Genomic DNA, 27170 nt, shown 5'->3' on the forward strand with positions numbered 1-27170 from the left:
TATCTAAAGCTATATTCATCATCATCATCATCATCATCATCATCATCTGTTTTCTGCTATATTAGCAGGTCCTTTGCCTCTCCATTTTCTGCAATCCATTGTTTCCTTCTTAAGTTGTACCATCCATCATGTCATCCAGCATCTGAAATCTCTTTCTTCCTTGCTTGCTTCCTTTTCCCTTCTACATAACCTTCTAAAATTGTTTTTACTAGTCCATCATTCTTTTTTAAAATATGCCCAGTCCAGTTTCTTTTTCTTCTTTTTATTACATCTAGTAAATGTCTTTTCGCTCCCACTCTTCTCAGTACCTCTTCATTTTTTACTCTGTCCATACAACTTATTCTTTCCATCATCCACCATGTCCACATCTCAAAAGCCTCCAGCCTTTCTCTGTCTTTCTCCCTCAAAGTCTATGTTTCAGCGCCATACAGAAGAACATTCCATACAAGGCATTTTATGAAGCTCTTCCTGAGTTCTCTGTCCAGACCACTGCAGAAAATTCTCCTTTTCTTATAAAATACCTCTTTTGCCATTGCTATCCTGGTTTCAACTTCTGTGGTGCACTTTCAGTCGGTTTCTATCCTGCTTCCAAGATACTTAAAATTTTGCACCAGTTATAATATTTCTCCATTCAGAATAATGTTTATTTCCTTATTTCATCCTAGTGCCAATACTTTTTATGTGTTAATTTTCATTCCATAATTTTTTCTGTTAGCTTCAATGGTGTTCACCAAATCCTGTAATTCTTTTTCCCCTGTGGCTAGAAGGACCATGTCATCAGCAAACCTCAAACACCCTACTCTTCTTCCTCCAATTTCTACTCCTTTATCATCTAATGAGCATTGGCCAATCATATTTTCCAAGTAGAGGTTGAAAAGGGTAGGTGATAGACAGCAGCCTTGTCTTACACCTTTTCCTAATCCATTCCAGTTTGTACTTTCTCCTCTCACTTTAACTGAGGATTTTTGGTTAAGATCTAATGAGTTAACAAGTCTTCTGCTTTCCCAGTCCACTCTCTTTTCCCTCATTATAGTCACCAGCTTGTCCCAAACAACATTGTCAAATGCCTTTTCTAGATCAATGAAATACATAAATAGGTCTCTTCCTTTTCCAATAAACCTTTCTCCCAAGATTCGTAGGAGTCCTGTTGCATCTCTGGTGCCCGTATTCCGTCTAAAGCCAAACTGCTCCTCACCAGTATTCTCCTCCATTACTTTTTCAATTCTCTTATTAATTATTCTTAATGTCACTTTGGCTGCATGTGAAATGAGGCTGACTGTCCTGTGCTCACTGCATTTCTCAGTTCCTTGTTTTTTTGGTAATGGAACCACTACTGTTGTCAGAAAGTCCTCAGGCCATTCACCACTGTCATATATTTTATTACATAACCTCAATATTTCTTTAATTCCATCTTGGTTCAAGCATTTTAATATTTCTCCCGGTATCGTATCTGTGCCTACCACATTGCTATTTTTCATTACAGCTACGGCAGCCTTTATTTCTTCTGTTATGATGGTTGCTCCTTTCTTGTCATCATTTACACTGTTGAGTGATTCAAGTTCCAGAGTTTCTGGTTTGCGATCAGTGTCATATAGCTCTTTTAGATATTCTTCCCATCTCTGGAGGACATTGTCACGATCTTTGTACACTACCTCTTCACCTTTACTCAAAATTTCCATAGTAGCACTTCCTGCTCTGTTTTGATCCCATGTCATAGTCTTTACCTTGTTGTATAGTAAGTCATATCTTCCCTTCCTGTCCAGTTCTTCAATTGTATCAAATTCCTCTTTTAGCCATGTTTTCCTAACCTGCTCTTTTTCTCTTTACAGTTCATTATTTAACCTTCAGTACATTTTTCTTGCATCTTCAGTGTTCTTGTTTTTGAATTTTCTTCTCTCCTCCACCTTGGATATCATTTCTTGTGTGGCCCTAGGTTTTTTTTTTTCTTTTGCCTATCCTATAATTTGCTGTCCTGCTTTAATGATTCCTTCTTTCAGCATATTGCAGTACTTGTTGGCATTATCATGTGGTCCTTTGTCTTGTAATGTGTTTAAAAACTCCTAAGACAGCATTTCTGTAATTCGTTTTTCATTATATCTTATCTTCTCTAGATCCCACTTCTTCACCATGGTCGCCTTCTTCAGTTTTTTCATTCTTATTGCTATTTCTGTCTTAAGTAAGTTGTGGTTGCTATTAATATCTGCACCTGGTAATGTGTGCACCTTCTTGATTCCATTTCTGTATCTTTCTTCTACCAGTATCAAATCGATTTGGTTTCTGTATTCATTTTCCTGGTGATTTCCAAGTATAATGCCATGTATTATACATAAAAGAAAATATTCTGAAATCATACAGTTGAAATGCACATCAATTACTTCCTTGGTGTCAGTGATTACTGAATATAAGATATTTGGATCTCTTTCTGCTTTCTCTCATCCTTCCACTTCCTCCTCTTGGCTTGTTTTTCCGTCTTCACTAATCCCTCTGATGGGATTGCCTTTGGCACATCCTTGAATGGTGTAGACATCCAGTATGTTGTCCTTCTCAGCAGCTGCAGTTTCACATTAACTGGAATGTAGTAGTGTGTTAACTTTTTCACCTCTCCCTTTGAAGTATATGTACTTGACAATATCACCTACTGGCCTACCGAGGTAATGTTTCCTCTCACTTCACACCTCCTCCTGCTTCTCCAGCACCTTAGTATGTGCTTGTCAGACCTTTTTCCACACTTCCCTTACCAGGTTCATTGACCGTCTTTCCTTTCCTGCCTCCTTTCTGCCTGATTGTGTTCAACGGCTATGGCATTTTTTTCTGTACATCACCTTGGATGGTGACAATCTTGTGCTAATGTGTACTTTAGAGTCATATCCTCTCAATATGAAGGATAGATGCATGTCCAACGTGAATGGTGTGTACTCACATAATAACAAAGTATATTTCCAGTAGGGTATTTGATTGTTTTCTGGAAATCATCCTAAATGGTTCATGACGGCATGTTATGCTCACAACATACTCTTTTCCCTCTTGAATTTCAAGATCTTTTATAAAAAGTGAAATGAAATTCAAATAATTTGAAAGTCTGCTAAAACGCTCCATTTGAGTCATGCAATGCCTGTGATGTCACTGGCTAGCTCACTGCTCCTACTATCATAAGGCTAATTCACAGTGATGTCTTGTTTTGGAATTTACACCTTGGAAAACCGACTACAAATGGTGTGTACTACCAGACTGTATGTCCGCAGCTCATGGTCTAGTGGCTAGCGTTTCTGCCTCTGGATCATGGAGTACCGGGTTCAATTCCTGGCCAGGTTGGGGATTTTCTCTACCTGTGGAATGGGTGTTTGTGTTGCCATCATCATTTCATCATCATTCATGAAAGTGGCTAGATTGGAGTGCGTAAAGATTGCGACTTTTTACGGGTGCTGATGACCGTGCGGTTGAGCGCCCCACAAACCAAACATCATCATCATCAACAACAACATACTGTACAAATATATCCATAAAAACTCTTGAAAAATTGAAAAATTGTTTTTTAGTGTTCAAAAATATGAGAAGATACCTAAAAAGTCCTTTAAACCCCACAAACCAAACCAAACCAACCTAAAAAGTGGTCGTGTCGGGAAAATGCAAAATGCCACCACATTGGTATCCAAGTTCCCTTACTTAATTAAAAATGTCATTACACTGCAAAGCTAACATTAATATACCTCCAAGATATGCTACCACACTGTTACAAAGAAGGATAGTGTCATTGAATGACATCAAACTATGGCCAAAACTTATCGTCACAGCTGTTTCCTTACACATCATTTGGTAGCTTGTTTGTCAGAGTTGTGGACTACCTGGCACTTGAAGATGATATCCGTAGATTGCTGGTTCGAAACCAGCCAGTAAGAATATTTTAACTGATTTGTAAAACAAATCAACAGCCATTTATATGAAAACCAAATCACAATTACAAAAACTTCACCACTCTGATTAGAAATGGAACTTTATTGCTATTTCTCAGCATTTCCATGTGCTTACATTTGCAATAGCCGTCCACACATGTAATCTTCAAAAAGATATTTTCTAGTTTATGTAACCATGCACTTTTTACTTATAAGAAACAGTGTTTTTTTATTTTATTACTGTCTAGGTAGGTTTCTTATTTTTTAAGCTTTTGAAGTTTAATCATCTTACATAAGATGAAGTTAAGTCTGCTTCAGACACTGATCTTAGTTTACACTCACAAACAGCACAGCCCTTACATTTGCACCGCAGCTCGTGGTCTAGTGACTAGCGTTGCTGCCTCTGGATCATGGGGTCCCGGGTTTGATTTCTGGCCGGGCTGGGGATTTTCTCTGCCTAGCGACTGGGTGTTCGTGTTGTTCTCATCATTTCATCATCATCATCATCATTTGTTGATTGGATTGCGTGAAAAATTGGGACTTGTAGGGTGCTGATGACTGTGCAGTTGAGGGCCCCCAAATGAAACATCATTGTCATCATCTTTGTGTACAAAACTTCATCATCCTACACCTCAGTGTACTGTCGGAGTATTCACTAACAGCAAAGCTTTCCAAAAAAAGGTAATTGTTTGTGTGCAAAGTAAATCCATTTCTCTTCTGTTGCAGATTTTCCAGACTAAGATTATTGTGAAACCATATATGTAATACATCCTACTTTGAAGCAACTGTCACAATGAATTCTTGCTAATGCTATTTTCATATTTTATGTAAAAGTTTTAAAAATATTTGAACCTGTGTCCTTGCCATCCACAGTCACGTGCACTGTATGTTGTGCCACATATCATATGCTACAGGTGACACAACTGTTGATTGTCTTTTATAATGGAAATTAGCACTAAGATTTGCCAAGAATATTTTATTGTCATAGTTCATGACTGATAATCGACAACTTAGATATAAAATATGGTCCATTTTCAAAAATTCTATAATTCCTTAGTTTTAAGTGAGTCTGATGAGGCAGGGAGCAGTGAATGAAATGTTTGCTCTATCAGCATTCTTTTATGTCATTACTTAAAAGTTGTAAATACGTTTTTTCATCACTGAATAGCTTAACTATTTGCAGAAAAAGTATGTAAAAACCTAGTAACTTCAGCTAACACTCATGTAACACACACGTAGCTTGGTTTTACTTCTAGTCTGTGACGTCACCAGAGTTTCAGTCAGTAACAGAGCATTTATGATCATGTGATCGAATCTTGATATTTAATGATTATTAAACTTTAATTACATGAAATTAATGGATAATTTGTGAGAATATTGACTGTAAATGCAAGTTGAATGTTATAACCACACAGAATAACAACAATCTGACCATATTTTTAACGCAGTAAAATAGCTTATTGTCCTGTGAACCTTTTCCATCTTTGTGTTAGCATGTGGATAAAGTGGACTGGTTCTCAATTTCTTTACTGTTAGCAATTGACACAACTTTTTCCATCAGGTCTGGCATGAGGTTCAGCCTTTGTTCTGTAAGTATAGCCTCTGGTACCTTCACACACAGTTTAAACTGGATTGCTTCCAATGAAAAAATCATCACTGCTGAGTCCAATGGCTGCACATTGTAACGTGAAGGAATCCACCAGGTACCACTGTTTCTAATAACAGTTTATATTCTCTATCATCAGTCACACCCACTATGGCTGATTCTGCCTCTGCATTTGTTTTTACTGCATTCACCTTTACTGGGAACTCAGTCTTGTGACTCTGAAGTTCCCTTTTGATTTTGACAGGTAATTCTTATCACCCAGACCAACTCTCCCATTACCCCTATATCCCTGCCATTGGTTCATACCATCCATAAAATTATTTCCACTAAACTGTTTGGGGTCCATGCCATCTCTATTACCCCTCTGTGGCTGGTACCACCGTCTTTGCACGTGCCATGAATAACCACAATGAAAACATCTTACATTTGGAACAAACACACTTCTCCAATCCTAATGTCAAAAATTGAAAAACTCTATTTATCAAAAATATGTTCATTTTGTAGTGCACATCTTTCTGAAGAGTTTGATACATAAAACATACATGTTCACGGAAATGTGAGACATGTGTGCCAAAGTGCAGTGCCACACCTCTTCACATTGGAATCTTCTATTGCATGTCACTGTGTTTCATTCCGTGGAATTCAAACATGTACATTTTGTAATGGAAACAACCAAACCTATGTCCAGGACAGTGGAAATTAAAATGTCCTATGGTGCCTCTCCTGTTCCCAGTCTGCAGGTTTGACTTCCTATACCGCCCCCCCCTTTTTCTTTCTTTCTTTCTTTTTTTTTTTTTTAAAAAAAACTCACAATTAATATTTGGTGGGATTATTTGTGACCAGGAGAATAAGAACTCTTCAGGAAACATGCACTCTTTATTATCTATTAGCTAACAACTTTCTCTTTTGTATGACATAGAATTAAATATGGAAAACATAAAACAAGAGGCAAGCAAGACAGTACACATTTCTTCGATCCTTAGGTCCCAGCATTTTTTTCTCTCTAATATTGCTACAGCTTTACGCAGTGTACTTTCGTTTCTGTGAAAGAATCTATTACCTCATCAAAGTTCATTAAACATTTTGTTGCATGAAAAATCAAAATGTCATTATCTAGTACTGAAAAAGCTGTTAATACAAATAGTACGGAAGACTGATGTGGTTTCTCAATTTGATTATGTCTGTTTTGGCACTGTCTGCTAGATAAAATGAAATAGGCTTTTCTAATATTGCAGCAATTGCAACGCATGCCAAATATGCGAGATTCTTTTGTCACAAATGGTCATTTTTAAGTTCCTCATATACATAAACAGCATGACAGAACATAATTCGCAAATTGCCAATATCAAATGCCTGTTAAGCCCACTATAAGCAAAAAGTTTTATGCTAGGAAATATTTTCACATTTCATTCATATACTCCAGTTACTCAAGCATGAGATCAAAAGTAGCAGTACAAAATGTAAATTTGGACTTACATAGCCTTCCATATAATTTGTGTCCCTGTTTCTTCCCCTTCCTTACCCTAACAAACAATCTTGTCATCACTAATCCTGTAACTATTCCTGCAATTATAAAAACTTATTCTCAAGTTAACTTCACTAACCCTGCCAGAATCAATGGTTCAGCTATCCCGCATTTATTCTCCAGTTAGGCATTATTGTGTGTTTGTACAACACATTTTCCATGCTATTCTGAGAACAGAACTTATGGCAGCTGCTAACCGGGGACCTTAGTAGTGTAGCGATCTGTCAAATATTTTCTGTCATAATTTCATTTTCTTGGATATACTGAGAAGATAATATGTACCTTTTCTTTCCTGTTATTCATGTTAGTCATTTATTTCCACTCTGATAGAATCTATGGATTCCGCTAATTTGCACGCCCAGTCAATCACATAAACAAACAGTGGTAGGCATTCACTCATTGAGATTTATTCAGCTCAGCTCGTACAGTCATGTCTCCTTTTGTCTGCAAGAAAGTTTTTTTATTTTTAGATGCAACAGGGCTTCCCCTTGCAAAGACATCACGTATACTACGTATGCATTCAAAAATCAACTTGTGATTTGGGAAATCAACTTAGAATGTGCTCAAATATGTTCAAAAACCAACTAGTATACATTTAAAAACCATATGAATATTCAATGGACCAACATGCGCAGGATGCTAGGTGCTTTGTGAAACAGTTTTTTTCTTCAAGAATAAGAATTCCTTGTGTTTTGTGAAAGATTATTCAATAGTATTTTGTGATGGTAGTTGTTAAATTCATCATGCCCTCTTGATAGCCAGACATGTTTCATTTAGCATTTTATCAATGGTTGTGTGCTTTGTTTTACACCTTTTCTGAAGTAGTCGCTCTTTCTTTAGACATTTCATAACAGTGACTATATATGGTGGAGTCTTGCTTCTATCATGGGCTGTTCCAGAAGGTTCATATCTATCAAGTTCTTGGTCAACTATTCTTTTAAACTTAAGCACATTCCTCTAAATCCTCTTCTCCAGAGCTGCATGTTTTTAGTTCCTTAATGGACACTACTCCCCCTTCATCTGGTTTGCTGTAAATATAAATTCTTCTACTTGTTTTAGTTGCTCTGTGTACTTGGGTAATCATAGTTGCTTTAGCTGCCCCATATGGCCACTGATGCCAGTTTCTAGGTGAACATCTTGAAAAAATTTAGGTCTGTTTGTTATTACTAGATCCAGTATATTTCCTTCTGGACAGTTTGTTCTAAGTAGTTCCTGAGAACACATTTAATAATGTTTAGCAGAAGTCTTGGTTCTCCTACCACAATCAAAACTATAATTTGTTCCAATTGATTGTTGGATGAGTAAAGTCTCCTCCAGTGATGACAGTATGATTGAGGCATTTATGTAGTAGTGGATATAGATTTTCTCTAAAGCACAGCTTTTGGAGTTCTGCAAGGGGTGCAGGATCATCTAGGTATAGTTCTGTTTTTGATTCTACGCCCATGAAGATTCTACTAAATAAGGTAGAATCATGAGAAATAATAGGTGCAGCTTAATAACTGGTTCCAATTACATCTAACAGGTAGAGTACAAAGAGATAGCACAAATCTCAAACAAAGCTAAATTTTGTGTGACTTTTCATGCTTTCCCGACGGATCTGCTGCAAATAGTCTTCTCGGGTTTGCCGCCGGATTGTATTGTGTAACTCGCACAATATTTCGTTCATGCAACTGCTCGACATCATCAGGTGGTGGTAGCTGCTGTTATCACTGCTGCAAGATGCTACTGATGATAATCGCACGGCGGCGACGGATTTTAACATGCCGGGAGCAGGCAATACGCGTGCGCGGGAAGACGCTCGTAGTTGGAGGAAAGCGGCGCTCCTGGTGCCCCCTGCTGGGAGCCGCAGAAAGGCCATCCGCGCGTGCGCTGTGGGCAATGACTGTGCTGCCTGACGCTCCTGTGGTTAAAGTCCGAACTAAACCTCAGTTGCGCGTTTCGTCACTCGACGGATCGGAAGTTCTTGTTTTCCTTTTTTTTCGATTTATTGGCAGCCAGTGCTGGATTCCAGGCGGCGCTTAGTTGGAACCCTGCATCCCTGTTGATAAGATTGTCTGCTGTACGGATATGTATGGCCTCCTTCATAGGACGCCTGAAGACACTTAAGCTACAAGCGTCGGATATTTTAGTTAGTTTTGACGTTATATCTTTGTTTACGAAAGTGCCTCTGCAGGATTCGTTAGAGCTTATCAGCAACCAGTTTGAGAGAGACATGGTGGCATTATTTAAACATGTGCTTACCTTAACTTATTTCTTATTCAATGACCAGTATTTTGAACAAGTGGACGGTGTTGCCATGGGAAGTCCTCTATCTCCCATGGTGGCCAACTATTTTATGGAAGACTTTGAGGAAAAAGCACTGCAGTCGCCAAGTCTCAAACCTTCTTGTTTCTGGCGGTATGTAGACGATACCTTTGTGGTGTGGCCCCACGGAATGGAGACATTACCTGTGTTTCTCCGGCATCTGAACTCGCTCCATTCCAACATTCAGTTCACCATGGAAGTGGAATGGGATGGCACCTTACCATTCCTCGATGTTTTAGTCAGGAGAAAAGCGGATGGTACACTGGGACACAGCGTCTACCGCAAATCAACTCATACGGAGCTATATTTGCAGGCGACAAGTTGCCATCACCCTGCGCAACGCGGTAGTGTCCTACGCTCTTTGGTGCATAGAGCACATGTAGTCTCAGATGCCGACAGTCTACCTGGTGAGCTACAACGCCTGAGAACGGTATTCCAACAGAATGGCTATTCCAATAGGCAGGTACGCCATGCATTCCGTTCCAAGCAAATTCGAAGCAGGGATGTAAATGAAGATGAGGAGGACCCACTGCAACAGCGTTCTTGCCCTATTTTGGCGGCATGTCTTCGAGAATAGAAAGAATCCTCAAAAAGCACGATATCAAGTGTGTGTTTCGGCCACCAGCAAAATTGAGGAATTTATTGTGCTCGGTCAAAGACGATCTTGGCCTTAGGAAACGTGGTGTGTATAAAATCCCATGCCAATGTGGAAAATCTTACATTGGACAGACATACCGAACCGTGCAAGAACGTTGCGTCGAACACCATCGTCACACACGCCTGGGGCAACCTGATAAATCAGCGGTAGCGGAGCATTGCCTGGACACGGGACATCGTATGCTGTACGAACAGACGGAAATTTTATCCCCAGCGTCATCTTTCTGGGACTGTGTTGTTAAGGAGGCCATACATATCCGTACAGCGGACAATCTTATCAACAGGGATGCAAGGTTCCAACTAAGCGCCGCCTGGAATCCAGCACTGGCTGCCAATAAATCGAAAAAAAAGGAAAACAAGAACTTCCGATCCGGCGAGTGATGAAACGCGCAACTGAGGTTTAGTTCAGACTTTAACCACAGGAGCGTCAGGCATCACAGTCATTGCCCACAGCGCACGCGCGGATGGCCTTTCTGCGGCTCCCAGCAGGGGGCACCAGGAGCGCCGCTTCCCTCCAACTACGAGCGTCTTCCCGCGCACGCGTATTGCCTGCTCCCGGCATGTTAAAATCCGTCGCCGCCGTGCGATTATCATCAGTAGCACCTTGCAGCAGTGATAACAGCAGCTACCACCATCTGATGAAGTCGAGCAGTTGCATCGACGAAATATTGCGCGAGTTACACAATACAATCCGGCGGCAAACTCGAGAAGAGTATTCAAAGCTAAACTTTCATTTTCAGAACCAAAATACATTAAGATAGGAGTTCATCAGGGTAGCATACCAGCACCAGTGCTGTTCCTAATACACATTAGTGACTTTCCCAGTGGTCTTAAACAAGGGGAAAGCATTCTCTTTGTTGATGAGAGTAATCTTATAGTTACAAAATTGTTAAGACTTTCGTGGCCACTTGTTGACAAACTGCTTATTTGCTTCTGTCTCGGGTTCTTCGGCCGACGTTCGTGTGATGATTTTGCTGACGTTTCGCCAGCACGAATGGCTGGCATTGTCAAAGCTTCACCCTCCATTGCCGGAGGTTCACCTCCGGCAATGGAGGGTGAAGCTTTGACAATGCCAGCCACTCGTGCTGGCGAAACGTCAGCAAAATCATCACACGAACGTCGGCTGAAGAACCCGAGACAGAAGCAAATAAGCAGTTTGTCAATCTTATAGTTATGGAGCAATGAAGACCTTGCAGAGAATGCAAATGAACCCTGGGCAAGGAGGTTTATCACTCATCAATAATCAAAATAAAGTAAACAAATGCCATAAATTTAAGTTTTAACTGGAAAAATGACACTCTTATGTAAAATGCATCATTGTAGATTGCACAATAACACAAAATTTCTGGAATGAATATTGATTTTCAATTTAAATGGCACAAATACACAAATATACTTGTAATTAGAGTGTCATCAGCATCTTATACTCCTAAGAATCCTGTCATCTGCATATAACTTGAGGTGTCTTTTAGTTACATACTATTCATATGTACACTCAGTTCTTATTTTCTGGGGAACAACAACATAAAATATGAACACAGCTTTCAAACTACAGAAAGGGGCAATAAGAAAAACAATCAAAATTAGTAGTTGCACTCATTGTAAAGATCTGTTTAAAACACTGGATTTTAACTAAAGCAAGTGAGTAAGCTACATTTAACATTCACTTATGTACATCAAAAATAACCGTAAACAAACAATGGAAAATCCAGGTTGGAATATCAACAATCATGGAAATGATAGATTGCTGTCACTGTAGAGACATAGTGGTGGGTTACAGAGACGAACAATGAAAAGACTGTTATACACTAAGCTTTTGAGCAAAGCATTCTTTAAACAAGATAAAACACACACATTCACACAAGCAAGCAGACCTCAAACACAAATGACCACTACTTCTGGCTGCTCAGGATAAACTGAAGATGAAATGTGTCATACAAGAGCATCAATCCGTTGAGGAGCAAGGAAGGGAAGGGAAAGCAAGGTACATATGGGGAAAGAGGAAACAGTGCTGCCTCGCAGAGTGTGCAGGAACTAGAGGTGACAGACAAGGCTATCTGATGCTGCATCGGGAGGCTGTGAGAGAGGGAGGGAACAGAAAAAAAAGGAGTAGAGAAGGTTGCTGGGTGCATTTGCAGAGACCAGCGTACAGTCAGGGTGACAGGACATGAGTTGGGAGGACAGATGGGATGGAAACAGTTGGATGAAGAGTGTAGAGACAGACGGTTACTGTAGGTGGAGGCTGGGATGATTCTGGGTGCAGAGAATGTGTTGTAAGGATAACTCACATCTGCGCAATTCACCAAAGATGGTGGCCGAGGGGAGGACGCAGACGGCCCAAATTATGAAGCATCCATTGAAATGAAGAATGTTACGTTCACCTGCATGTTGTGCAACATGGTTGTCCACTTTGCTCTTGGCCACAGTTAGTCGATGGCAATTCATCCTGGTGGATAGCTGGCTGTTAGTCATAACAACATGTAGGCAGAGGGCTGGATGAAGCCCTCAGAGAAGAGGAGATCAACATCCAGGAAGGAGGCACATTGGATTGAGAAGGACCAAATGAATTGGATACGAGAGAATGTGTTTAGGTTGTAAAGGAATGAAGGTTGTCCTGGCTCAAATCATGAAGATATTGTTCAGTGGACCTGAACCAGATACAGGGTTTGGGAGTCTATGAAGGTTTCCTCTAGATGAGCCATAAACAGGTTGACATAGGAGGAGGCCTTGCAGGTGCCCATAGCTGTGCTACAGTTTTGTTTGTGTACCTTCCCTTCAAAGGAAAAGTATTTGTGTGTTAGAATTAGTTATTAAGGTGTATGAGGAATGAGTAGTGGGTTTGGAATTTGAAGGATGGTGGTGAAGGTAGTGTTCAACAGTGGCAAGACCATGGGCATGAGTGATGTTGGTGTGTAGGGAAGTGGCATCACCACTCACAATTATGGATCCAGGAGCTAAAGGGGTGGGAATAGTGGAGAGTCATTGAAGGATGTGGTTGGTATCTCTGATGTGAGAGACTAGATTTTGGTCAATGAGGGCCAAAATTTTTTCAGTGGGAGTACAATAACCAGCTATTCATACAGCTTACTAACTATATCCTAACACACAATTACTTGTCCTTTGAAGGGAAGATATACAAACAAATCAATGGCACAACCATGAGCACCTGCATGACACCTTCCTTGTTTGTGGGCCATCTAGAAGAATCCTTCCCTTCCATACAATCTAGCCACCTGTGGACAGTGTATCTGCAATGATGGCAGCTACCTTTCCCAGTATGTTGAAGGTCTGACAAAGGCCTCCAAAGACAGGCACTATCACTCAGACATAGTCTGCAAATAGATTTCTTATGCTGTATCCCCATATACCCAATGCACCCCCCCCCCCCCCATTTTTTCATGGAACTAAATTGAAACAACAAATACTAATGCAAGTGATCTACTTAAGCAACAACAACCTGCAAACAATACCTTTAAATGGAGGACAATCGCACCCACTGAGATTACAAAGGTAGTGGCAAAGTTCTCAAACTCCAAGAGTATGGACTACTCTTGGTTGTCCAATTACATAATTAAAAAAACAGTGCATATAATTAGTGAACCATTGGCCTTCCTGTTTGATAGATGTCTAGAGTTTGGAGGCTATCCTACAACTCTAAAAATATTGAAAGTTACCCCAGTGTACAAAAAAGGGGACAAACATGATCTCAAAAATTACCGACCAGTTTCAATAGTTCCCATTTTCTTGAAAATATTTGAATCTCTTATTTATAACCAACTTAGCCACTACTTTGAGTCGCATAATGTACTCTCTAATTGTCAATTTGGCTTCCGCAAGGGAAGAAATACCACCATTAATCCTTATATATACACTTCATCATTGTATGCAAAAAACAATATAGCAGATTTTGAAATGAGGGAAAACATACACCGTCATAATACCAGAGGCAAAAGAAAATTAGACATACCTAGCCACTGGCTGACAAGAACAGGAAATTCCCATCTAATCAATAGTCTAAAAATGTTTAATGAACTTCCATTTTCTTGTCAGTCAGCTCACATAAGTAGCTTCAGGGGCAAGCTACTAAACTGGTTACTAATCAATCCTTTTTACAATATAACAGAATTTATGAATATAAAATCAATTGACTTAATTTTTAAGGATTCCATTATGTGATGTCACTGAATGTATTTATCTTATGTTATGATGTATGTTATCATCTGTGGACACTATTTGCAATGCTCGTTTAGCTTTAAGGTACTATTCAAGGAAAATGTTATATGATATGTATGTAAATTGCCTACTACACCTCAGGTGGTCAATGGTGAATAAAGAATCTGAATCTGGTTTAAGATTTTCATGGTTCCCCTAAAGTACTCTGGCATTACTGACCATCTGTCCCATCATTGTCAAACTAGACCATAAAGGTAGCAAATGCTTGCACATATGAATTATGTTTCTCCTGTTCTCAACCTGTAATACCATGACACATCCAATATCCTTAAAAAAGTAATCCATGGATACGTAATAGTACAGTAGCAACAGCTACTACTATTATACTGCTACTACTGCTAGTACTACTACATGTAAGTGTGACTGTAATGAAAATAAAATAAAGGTAGTCCTAACTCCTTGCTCAATGGCTCATACATCTATGAAAGATCTTCATGCAATGTGTGTCCGATACATCTATCCAGCACATCCTACTCCAGTCCTGTCATCTCAAGCTGATTTTATCCTATTAGAAGCAAGGCCACCAGTGGGAGCAGTTAAATCATATAGCAGTAATGCAGTAATTCCTACACAGCATTTGATGTGGGTATGAGCACCAACCAGTTGTCTACCTGAATGAATGGCCACCAGTAAACTGTGCCCAAGAGCAGAGCTAACCATAGAATGGCAGAATATGGTACTGAGGACAACATACTTGATTTCAGTGGCTGCTTCGTTACCTGTGCCATCTGAATCCTTCACCCCCTTAATCCCAATACCAACGTCTTTGAATTATGTAGATGGGATTGGTCCATCCACCAATCCTGTAATCCATCTTTCTCTGTTTTACCTCCCCTTCCCAATCTACTTTTCCATGTGACTGTGCACTGTCTCCTTTCTCCTCTTGCCCACTCTATCAGACATAATTGTCATCCAAGTTGAGCTACAGCACTGGGATAATTTAGTCAGGACAATGTAGTAGCCATGCAGATGTGTTTGTTTGTTTGTGTGTGTGTGTGTGTAGGTGGGTGGGTGTCGGGGGGGGGGGGGGGGGGCAGAAGTAGAACTTCCTTCTGTCTTTATTTGGTTATAGTTTCAATTTGGATACCTTTATTGGAGAATGACAAAAGATTAGACATTTTGGAAGAGGAAGTGCAACATTTAGCTAAGCAAATGGATCATAACTGGTCTAAGGAAGATCATTGCTGAATTTCAAGAGAAAAGAGAGGACTCAAATGACTTTGTAATTGAATGTAGATTGATGACTTCATAAAATATGCAGAAACAACATGGATACATTTCTATGAAAACCACAACACATGAAAAAGCTGAGAGGAGGGCCTTATGCAAAAGATAATGTTGGTAACTGATAGTGTTTTCTTGTTTTCCTGTCTTCATTTTGCCCAATTAATGAGCACGTTAAAGGTTGGTAATTGGTCTGATAGTTTTTACTTTCTTATCCACTCATGGTCACTTCATGAATTCAGAATGGGCTTATTTCAATGTTATGTTACATTTATTACAAGTTTATGTGGGTATAAAGAACTGAAATGAAAATGTTCATCACTTATAAACAAAACTGTCACAAACAGCAACTGGTACATCATTACAGTGTATATTACCAATTCTTATATGTAGCAACTTCAGGTTGATTACTGATGTGGAAAGCACTAAAAACTGAGCAATTCTCAGCAATCGATGGAAAGATGCATATTGAGATTTCCTAAATCAGACAGGAAACCAAATAAATGGACCAGCTTGCAGGTCCATGTATTTGGAACTGGAATCTCACTTTGGTTTATTTTATGCTTGGGACTGTAATTTCACTTTGATATATATTAGATAAGGGTCAAAGTCAAAAACACCTTTCCACACTCTGACATTTTGGGTTAAAACATATTTTGTGTGAACATGACCAGTTTGAACTTTGCCTAGTAAATGAACACTTGAAAGCTCTGTCTACTGCTCCTGTCAGGCCATTAGGTGCCGACTGGCTGCTCTATCATTGTTTGCCAGTGGCATCATTCAGATGCAGTATGGAGAGGAAGTGGGTCACTGTCAGTTTCCCAGACCTTGGAGCTGCTATTTGTCACTCAAGTAGCTCCTCATTTGGTATCATGAGGCTGAATGCACCCTGCCCCAGTCCTTCCACCAAGGAAAAGTCCTTGGCAGTACTGGGAGTTGAACCTAGGTCTTCCACATGGCAGTCAGTTATATTGACCACTTAGCTATGGATGTCAACTCTCATAGTAAATCGTTAAAATTTTTAAGAATTTCCTTTTTAAGAGGAGACCTGGCAAATTGTGCAGACATGATTTTCTAGTCAATTTGTATAGGAAGTGCTTTGTTTTGTATCTCCTCCAATGCACTAAGTGATGGCTTACTATGCACGTGAGTTTCTTCTTTCTACATGCCTCTGTATTAAAATCATCCAATAAGACTTTCAAATTATATTTTGGGATTCTGTTGATGGCACTGTGTAAGGGTTCTTCTTTCTGTGGGAATCCCTTATTATCGATGTTTATGGGAGCTTGAAGGCTGATCAATGCATGCACTTTTGTGCTAGATTTCACTGTAATTATGAAGAGTTTTCCAGATGGAGAGTTAATCCAGTAGCCACCAGAAAGATCGCGGGAGGCTCACATGAGTACGGCGCGTCATGGACAGTAGTTGGCGCAAGTAAAGTCCCGTCTACCAGAGGGCACGCGAGAATTTGGCCATGCCCTCTGCCGGCGGAACAACAACAACTCAGGCAGCATAGGCCATGCCCAGTCAGTTTTACATAGGGCATGCCTAGCAGACAGTTCCTGGTCCACACTATGTGAGGTGCGATGGGCAACATGAATCATGTTAATACAGTTACTAAAGTACTGAATTTATAATATCTCATTGTGCCAAAAGGCTTACCCAAATATTCAGCTGTTTATGCTTGCCAGTGGTGTGTCAGTGTTACTGTACCTACGAATTTTTATTGTTACTCTGGCAAGCAGAACAGAAGAAGCTGACAATGTTAATTTACTGGTAGCAGAGTAGAGATCAATGGGCACACAGTGGATGAGCCTACATGTTTTAACTTCTTAGGTATCCAGATGAAAAATAAGCTGGGGTGGCATAATAAAACCCACATAGTACTAGCCAACCAGAAGTAAATAGCAACAAAATTTCAAATTTTGATTGGAATATTTACCACAAAGGTATTCTGGCTGGCCTTGGTGGAGATGTGTGTTTATAGCTATAAACAGTATGATAATATCTAGTGAGAATAGCACAGGTTCCAAATCTGAAATAATTTTTATGAGGATAAAGTATTAAATGTTGACCAAATGTGACAATATCCTCAAGAGCTTTAAAGGCAGGAAATTTCTAAGTAAACTCGCAGAAGGTAACACATTAATTCCTTGATCACGTTATAGTATTGGGGGATGATCTCAAATAACCAGCTGCTGACTGGGGTATTCAAATGATAAGGATGAGTGGTAGGGATAAGGACTTCGGTGATATTTTTCTAAATTACTTACCCAAAACTTACCTTAAGCAGTTAGTCAGAGAACCAATTTATGAGAATAATGTGGTAGACCTCCTGGTTACAAACAGGCTAAACTTTTTGATTTCTTTAACAAAGACCACAGAATCAGTGTTATAAACCCATTATGATATCACAGACTATGTGTGTCAATTGGGATGTAAAGAAAGGGTGGAAGATATTCTTACCTAGTAAGTAAGACAAGAAACAGATTTCAGATTACCTGAACAATCAACATCAAACATTCCCTTCTTTGATGGACAGATTTCATGAGCATTGTACAATACACCTTAAAGAGATAGGTACTTGTGACAAGCAAAATTGTGAGGCCTAAGAAAGGCCTGCTGTGGTACAACAGCACATTAGAAAGCAGTTCCAAAAACAAAGAGAGCTGCAACACAGATTTAGATACAGCCAAAGATTAGCAGACAAACAAGGACTGTCTGAAGCTAGAATGATTTAGAAGATAGTCATGTGTGAAATGTTAAATAAATCTAAAAATAAAATCCTATCTTTGATTTGACAGAAAATCCTAAGAAATTTTGTTCTGAGACAAGTCTGTAAATGGATCAAAGCCATCTGTCCAGTCATTCAGTGACCATATTGGCACCACAATGGAGGACGACAACAGAGAATGTCAAAATATTAAATTCAGTTTCAGAAATTGTTTCACTGAGGAAAATGATAAATGGTTCCTCTTTTCAGTCATCAGAAACATCAGAACATCAGAAACTGAAATAACAGACAATAAAATCATTGACATAGGAATGACTACTTGATCTGATAATGTACATATATAATACAGTTCCATACAGAGTATGAGAAAAAGGTTGCTCCTCCTCTAGCACCTGTCATCAAACGCTTGCACATGAATGTAGGCTTATGTTATTGACATCAAACTATTGAAGAATTGTGGAACTCATTTTATGCTGGTAGATACAACATTTCTGCAGACCAAAAATACCCAATATAAAAGTCAACAAGGACTTCACAAACAGTGATAGATACTGATACTGTCAGCTTAGATGATGCTATGTTCTTTGTCTTCCAGAAGGCATTTGATACAGTTTGAGACTGTTGCTTAATAAAAAATATACAACTTGTTCTCTCTTTCTGCCTGGAGCTGATTATCCAAAAATATAGTAAAATAAGCCAACATAACATGTAAATATCCAGAGTAAGTAGCTCTGACAGCATCCTTGTATGTAGAGGATACAATAATGTGTAAGAAAAAATTCTGGAATAAAGTCCTTTTTTGTTTTTGCTTTCCATATATATGTATCGGTACTCAGAAACGTAGAGTAGTTCACTTGTTGTATTTGTTTCCTGCTACATTATTAATCATATCCACATGTTTCTTCTGTGTCACATCCACTGAGGATATCAGTGAATACACTATTTTCAGAAGCTTCCATGATTTTTTTGCTATGAGAGAAGTATCTTCTGCATAGTGGGTGATTGTGTTCTCTGTAATGCACAGAGTGTGAGGTCATTTATAAATCATACCTATTAGATAAGACTTAACGATCCCTGTCTCCACTACTCAGCTTAACCCACAGAATTCTGTTTTACTTAGCAAAATTTCATGTTTGACATGGTCAGAAGTCTTAGATAGGTCACATAGCATTCAGACTAGTGCCAATCTTTAGATGGGAGATTTTGATCAGGAAGGAGAAAATAGCATCATCTATTCATAGGCCTTGCCGGAGACCACATTGACTGAGTATGCTGTGGCTGTTCAGTCGATCAACCAGTCTCCTGAACGTCAGCTTCTCTAGGACTTGAAAAAATCTTTTTAGTATGGAGACTGGATAGAAGTTTGTTCCATCAGTTGTCTAACTCTTCTTGAAAAATGGTTTCACACACATAATTTAATTGCAGGGTAACAATACATTTATGTAGGGATTTATTAAATATGTGACACAGGACTGCACGTACGTAATCATGACAGTGCCTGAGTATCCTGACAGAAATATTATAAACTCTAGAACTACTTTTTATTTTCATCTCTTTGACTGGCTTCTTGATCTCACTATATGTAATGGGAGTTATTTGCATCTGACAGATGAAAGCATTGTTAGCTTTAAGCAGAAGGGCTCTTTCATCACTCACTGAACCTTTACAGCTTGTTTCCTCTGTAAGCTGTTAAAAATGTTTATTAAATATATTAGCTGCTTACTCACTAATTTTTGAAGGCAGTTTTATGGAAGCAGAACAGCGATCCCAAAGGAATATTATAAATCAAAACAGTCTTGATTGCAATAGAACATTTATCAGAAATGGCAACCAGTTTCAGCCATTTAGTAACTTACTTCAGACCATATGCAACTTAATGGACTACTGAAAACCATGATGGCAGGTGATGGTAGTGAATGGAACATGTATTGTAGATATATAAAAGTCAGATGCTCAGCATGAACAATATCTATTCCATTCATCAGCACCACCTGCCATTGTGGTGCATATGGCCTGAAACTGGTCACTGTCTGACCGAAACCAGCTGTCATTTGTAATAAATTGTATATTGTGATCAACACAGTTTTAATTTGATCAGTAGAAAACTTCCACAGTGCTGTTTTACTACATTTTGGAAGTGACTTATTTATATCAAACAATGGAAAATCCAGGATGTAATGTAACAGTATTAGAGAAAGGAAGTTGCTACTCACCATATAACAGAGATGCTGAGTCATGATAGACACAACAAAAAGATTCACACAATTACAGCTTTTGGCCACTAAGGCCTTTGTCAACAATAAACACACATACACACATACACACATGCACACACACACTCACAAAAATGCAACTTGCACACATGTCTGCAGTCTCAGGCAACTGAAACCTCACGGCAAGCAGCAGCACCAGTGCATGATGGGAGTGGCAACTGGGTGAGGGTAAGGACGAGGCTGGGGCAAGGAGGGGGAGGGATAGCATGGTGGGGGTGGCAGACAGTGAAGTGCTGCAGTTTAGATGGAGGGAGAGAAGGTGGGGAGGGGGGGAGAAGGAAGTAATTGAAAGCAGAGAAATAAAAATAAATTAAAAGACTGGGTGTGGTGGTGAAATTATGGCTGTGTAGTGCTGGAATGGGAACAGGGAGGGTGCTGGATGGGTGAGGACAGTGACTAATGAAAGTTGACGCCAGGAGGGTTACGAGAACATAGGATGTATTGCAGGGAAAGTTCCCACCTGCACAGTTCAGAAAAGCTGAAAGGATCCATATAGCACAGGCTGTGAAGCAGTCATGGAAATGAGGGATATCATGTTTGGCAGTGTGTTCAGCAACAGGGTGGGCCACTTGTTTCTTGGGCACAGTTTGTCGGTGGCCATTCATGTGGACAGACAGCTTGTGGGTTGTCATACCTAACAGAATGCAGCACAGTGGTTGCAGCTTAGTTTGTAGACCGTATAATCGGTTTCACAGGTAGCCCTGCCTCTGATGGGATAAGTGATGTTAGTGACTGGACTGGAGTAGGTGGTGGCTTGAGGATGTATGGGACAGGTCTTGCTTCTAGGTCTGTTACAGGGGTATGAGCTATGAGGTAAGGGATTGGGAGTAGGGATTGTAGAGGGATGGATGAGTATATTGTGTAGATGATCCTTGGGAATTCCCACTGATTTTAGTGAGTTTTTGCCTTCTGCTATCATCGTCTTCCTCAGATTTCATCTCGTTTTTTCCTTTTTCATACATTTCATCCTTTTGTGATTTTTCACACATCGAGGGCTATCCACAAAGCACATTACGTTTTGGAATTAAAAATAAATAAAATATTGGAATTTTTTTTATTATGTACAGATGAAAGCCACACTTAAATACTACTTTTCTACATAGTTACCAATAAAATTGAGGCACTTATCGTAACGATGGACGAGCTTGGAAATTCCTTCGACGTAAAATTCGTCCGCCTGTGCCTTCAACCACGTGGTTACCTTTTGTTGAAGCTGTGCATCGTCATCAAAACACTGCATAGCCAACCACTTCTTCATTGCTGGGAATAAGTGGAAGTCGCTCGGTGCCAGGTCGGGACTGTAAGGCGGATGAGGAAACAACTCCCACTTAAAAGATTCGAGAACTTCACGAGTGGCATTTGCCGTGTGGGCCCGGACATTTTCGTGAATCAGCAAGATCTTTGAGGCCAACTTTCCCCTGCACTTGTTTTGTATTGCTCTTCTGAGGTTGTGCAGAGTTTGGCAATACCTTTGAGAGTTTATTGTAGTGTCTCTTTCCAGGAAATCCATAAAAATCACCCCTTTTCTGTCCCAAAAGAGGTAACCACGTGGTTGAAGGCGCAGGTAGCCGAATTTTATGACAAAGGAATTTCCAAGCTCATTCATCGCTATGATAAGTGCCTTAATTTAAATGGCAACTATGTAGAAAAGTAGTATTGAAGTGTGGCTTTCATCTGCATATAATAAAAAAATTCCAGTACTTTATTTATTTTTAATTCCAAAACGTAATGTACTTTGTGGATAGCCCTCATATATGGGCTGTATTTTTGCTTAATTTTTCGGAGGTAATTCTACTTTTTAATGTAATTTTTAGCATTTTTTGCACCACCATGGATCTTTGCTCCTTCAATCTGCATCAATACAGAAACGTTTCCTCATCCCTAGCCAGATCCCAGTCACATATACTATTCCTGCGTTGTTGTTTGGCTCATGAAATACCCCCTATTGGCCTTACCATCAAATTACCTACCTCTGGTTGCCACCCTCCATCCACAATGACCTCCACCTATTCAGATTTCGCTACTCCTTAGCCCTCACCAACACAGTCCTGCAAAACCATATCAACCAAGCCCAAACCTCCTTGCAGTACCTCCTCTCCATCTGCAAAATTCTCCTGCTATGTAATCCCAAACTCCTGGAACCCGTAAAACACATTGAAACTCTTGCCCTGCAGGAACTTGAGCAACATGCACAACACCACCTCAAAAATCTCTCCATCCTGCTCACTTCCTTCTCCTGCCGTGGAGTACCACTGTCTACCACCTCTACAACAACCTTCCGACCTCCCCTATGTCCACTCATAGCTTACAAGCCCGGTCTCACAGACCTACTACACTTACCCTACCCTCCAAAACTCCCTCCCACCAACACACAGAACCCAAAAACTAAACAGACCCGCAACATAGTGATGAACCTTTCCACCAGAAGCCTTAGTCTTACAGTAATATCTGTCCTTTCAAAAGGCCTCACATTTTTCCCCACTCCCAAATGCAGTTATGTAGGACTTATTAAAAACCTCCTCTCCTTCTCCTGGTCCCTCCAGTGGAAACACTTGTTCACCACCAACCCAACCAGACTGAACCAAAGACCAATATTGAACCTTGTCTTACTCAGTTCACTACTCTATCCAACCATAATCCACCCCCACTGCCCCCAAACCACCTCCTGTTAACTTTCCAGAATTTCTTAACCTCAAACCTTGCCTCACTATCATCCCCCAAATCCCTCAACACACAAACTAACCTTACATCTGCAGAAAGAGTTGCAGTTCACCATCTAAAAACTGATCCTGAGCTTATAATCCTATCTGCGCACAAAGGCTCTACCACCATTGTTTTGAACCAAATGGATTACTTGGCAGAAAGGCTTCATCAGCTGTCAGATACTTCCACTTGCAAACTGTGCCACAGTGACCCATTCCCCAGTAATCCAGCAGATCTCCAGTCACTACTCAAATCCTTTGGCCCATCCGAGAACCTCTCCCCAGAATCCATCTCTATACTTACTCCTACCATTCCCTGCAATCCTACCTTCTACATGCTTCCAAAAGTCCATAAACCCAACCATCCTGGACGCTCCATTGTGGCCAGTTACTGTGCTCTCACTGAGAGAGCCTCTTCTCTTGAAGACAAACAACTTCAGCCTATTACCCAGAACATACCCTCATATATAAAAGATACCAGCCATTTCCTCCACCACTCTCCACAGTTCCTGTCCCTTTATCACACAGTGCCCTTCTCGTCACTATTGATGCCACCTCCTTGTACACAAGCCTTACTGCTATTGAACACTACCTTTCCAAATGCCCTATGGATTCCAAACCAACAACCTCCTTCCTAGTTGCCATTGTCACCCACAACTACTTCTCCTTTGAAGGCATTACTTACAAACAAATCTGCGGTATGGCTATAGGTACCCACATAGCACCATACTATACCAACCTATTCATGGGCCATTTGGTGGAATCCTTCCTAAAAACACAGAATCCTAAACCCCTCACCTGCTTCAGATTCACTGATGATGTCTTTGATATCTGGATAGAAGATGAAGACACCCTATCCACATTTCTCCAGAACCTCAACAACTTCTCCCCCATTTGGCTCACCTGATCCTACTCAACACAACAAGCCACTTTCCCAGACGTTGATCTCAACCTCATAGATGGCTACATCAGTACCCTGTCCATATCAGACCTACTAACCACCAGCAATACCTCTGCTTTGACAGCTGCCACCCATTCCATACCAAGAAGTTCTTTCTGTACAGCCTAACTACCCGTGGTCATCACATGTGCAGTAATGAGCAGTCCCTCTTGGAATATAACAAGGCTCTCACTGAAGCCTTCACTAACTGTAATTATCCTCCCAATCTTGTACAGTAACAAATCTGTCGTACCTTACCTTTCCAGTCTCCCACCACCTCCCAAAGTCCCACAGTCCAGCCATAGAGGAGCACTCACTAGTAACTCAGTACCATCCAGGACTGGAGCAACTGAATTACATTCTCCTGCCATCGTTTCAATTACCTCTCATCGTACCCTGAAATGAGAAATGTACTGCCCACTACCTTCCCACCCCTCCTACAATGGTATTCCCCTGTCCACTGAACCTACACAATGTACTCATTCATCCCTACACATCCCCTGCTCCCATTCCCTTACCTCATGGCTCAAACCCCTGTAATAGACCTAGATGCAAAACCTATCTCATACGTCCTTCTACCACCACCTACTCCAGTCTGGTCACTAACATCACCTATCCCATAAAAGGCAGGGTTACCTGTGAAATCAGTCATGTGATTTACAAGCTAAGCTCCAACCACTGTGCTGGATTCTATGTAGGCATGGCAACCAACAAACTGTCTGTCCGCATGAATGGCCACTGACAAACTGTGGCCAAGAAACAAGTGGCCCACCCTGTTGCTGGACACGCTGCCAAACATGATATCCCTCATTTCCGTGACTGCTTCACAGCCTGTGCCTTATGGATCCTTTCCACCAACAGCAGCTTTTCTGAACTGTGCAGATGGGAACTTTCCCTGCAATACATCCTATGTTATCGTAACCCTCCTGGCCTCAACCTTCATTAGTCACTGTCCTCACCCATCCAGCACCCTCCCTCTTCCCATTCCAGCACTACACAGCCATCATTTCACTGCCACACTCAGTCTTTTAATTTATTTTTATTTCTCTGCTTTCCATTACTTCCTCCCCCCCCCTCCCCACCTTCTCTCCCTCCATCTAAACTGCAGCACTTCACTGTCCGCCACCCCCACCATACTATCTCTCTCCCTCCCTGCCCCAGTCTCCTCCTTACCCCCACCCAGTTGCTACTCCTGTCATGTACTGGTGGTGCTTCTCACAGTGTGGTTTCAGTTGCCTGAAACTGCAGACATGTGTGCAAGTTGCATTTGTGTGTGTGTGTGTGTGTGTGTGTGTGTGTGTGTGTGTGTGTGTGTGAGAGTGTGTGCTCGAGTGCACATGCGTATGTGTGTGTATTGTTGACAAAGGCCTTAATGGCCGAAAGCTGTAATTGTGTGAATCTTTTTGTTGTGCCTATTGCGACTCAGCATCTCCGCTATATGGTGAGTGGCAACTTTCTTTCTCTAATATTGACTTATTTATATATTGGACAAGCACTATACTTGTCTCCCACTCTTCCTTTTTATAACTTTATGTGTATGGTTTTGCCATTGTTGTTGAATTTGTCAGTTTAAGATGCAATGTACATAGTTTTGGATATTTGAATTGTTGAATTTGTCAGTTTAAGATGCAATGTACATAGTTTTGGATATTTGAATGATTCTTTTAAAAATATTACAGTAAAATCTATAGTTCTTCTTTTTATGGGATCATCAGGTATCCTTAATGATTCGTATAAATTTCTTTTTTAGGATAGAATTATTTCTCACTCGCTCTCACTCAAACAATGACAAAACATATTAAAGAATGCATTAAATCAGTCATTAACATGACTGTCCTTATACACTAGGTCCAGTTGATCTGCTGCAAGTAAGTGTCGAAAGTGTCCCTGGTGTCTGTTATTATTATTATTATTATTATTATATTTATTATTAATATTATTACTTTTATTGTCTTGCCTGGAAGATTTGAGAGAATATTTAGCTTGTGTGTGTGTGTGTGTGTGTGTGTGTGTGTGTGTGTGTGTGTGTGTGTGTGTGTGTGTGCGTGTGTGTGTGTGTGTGCCCATGAAACAATGATTTTTATGTATTTTTAAAAAGTGTGGTCGTGTATTGGAACTGATCTGTTATTATGGTTGGCTGCAAATCATTGTAAATGATCATGTAAGTACACAAAAGTGTGAATACAGTGAAAATATTTTGATCTGACTGTGGGACGATTTCAGTAAGCAAGATTTTGTTTCTTTATTGTGATAAGACATAATGAACTACAGATCACACACTTTTACTAGGCCCCTGAGTGGAGGGTGCTAAGAGCAGAAGCTTGCAGTCAACTCATGGCATATTGGCTGCCAGGACAAGCCCCACCTTCTTCTTCCAGGCAGTCAACTTACAGCTTATAAAAGAAACACATATGTAATGGATTAATGCATCACAGAAGCGACACAAATGTTGGTGGAGAGTCATTAGCAGGACCAGGTACAGCCTCTTAGCTCATTTTTATAAACAGTATTAACAATCACTTAGCATAACACTACACACAAATAAACACAATATTCACAGTGGTTGCTTATTGCTACAGTACAAACACTGAATTGTAACTAAGTTTGACAATGAGCGCAAACATTCTGGGGTGGCATGAATTCACTTGACTTTCACCCTCAGAGATGTACCAAATTAAAATGTATGATCTGCACAGCTGATTCAGTGTAATTATTAAAACACTCATAATAATTCTTTTTGAATGTTACAGAAAGATAACAACATAAAAATCAATCATTAAACTCATATATTTCTGGGAAACAGTGAGATGAGCACTTTACTCAGTTATAACAGGAGTATCAGAACTATTTTGTGACCTTCTATATCTCATTTCTTCCTCATGAGACAAGTCTTAAATATTCAAAAAAAGGCACAGTGCAATATGTGTGTTTAATTTTGTGTCATTTAGAACTGCTTCTAAACTGTTCACTGGTAGGTAGATATTATTAGTCTTCATTTTTGGGTTTTATTTTGAATAACAAATAACAAATCTAGAAATAATGACTTTTTGATGGCTGTCAGTCCTATTATGTTTGTGGCAGA

The 27170-nt window shown here is 40.0% G+C and overlaps 1 protein-coding gene across 1 annotated transcript in view; it reads right to left on the reverse strand.

Moving 5' to 3' along the window:
- The window catches only part of LOC126335781 (adenylate cyclase type 3), an 861859-nt gene that overhangs the window by 16096 nt on the left and 818593 nt on the right, over positions 1 to 27170 (reverse strand). The gene's annotated exons all lie outside the window — the stretch shown is intronic.

Source organism: Schistocerca gregaria, chromosome 2, assembly GCF_023897955.1.
Source record: "Schistocerca gregaria isolate iqSchGreg1 chromosome 2, iqSchGreg1.2, whole genome shotgun sequence".
NCBI lineage: Eukaryota > Metazoa > Arthropoda > Insecta > Orthoptera > Acrididae > Schistocerca > Schistocerca gregaria.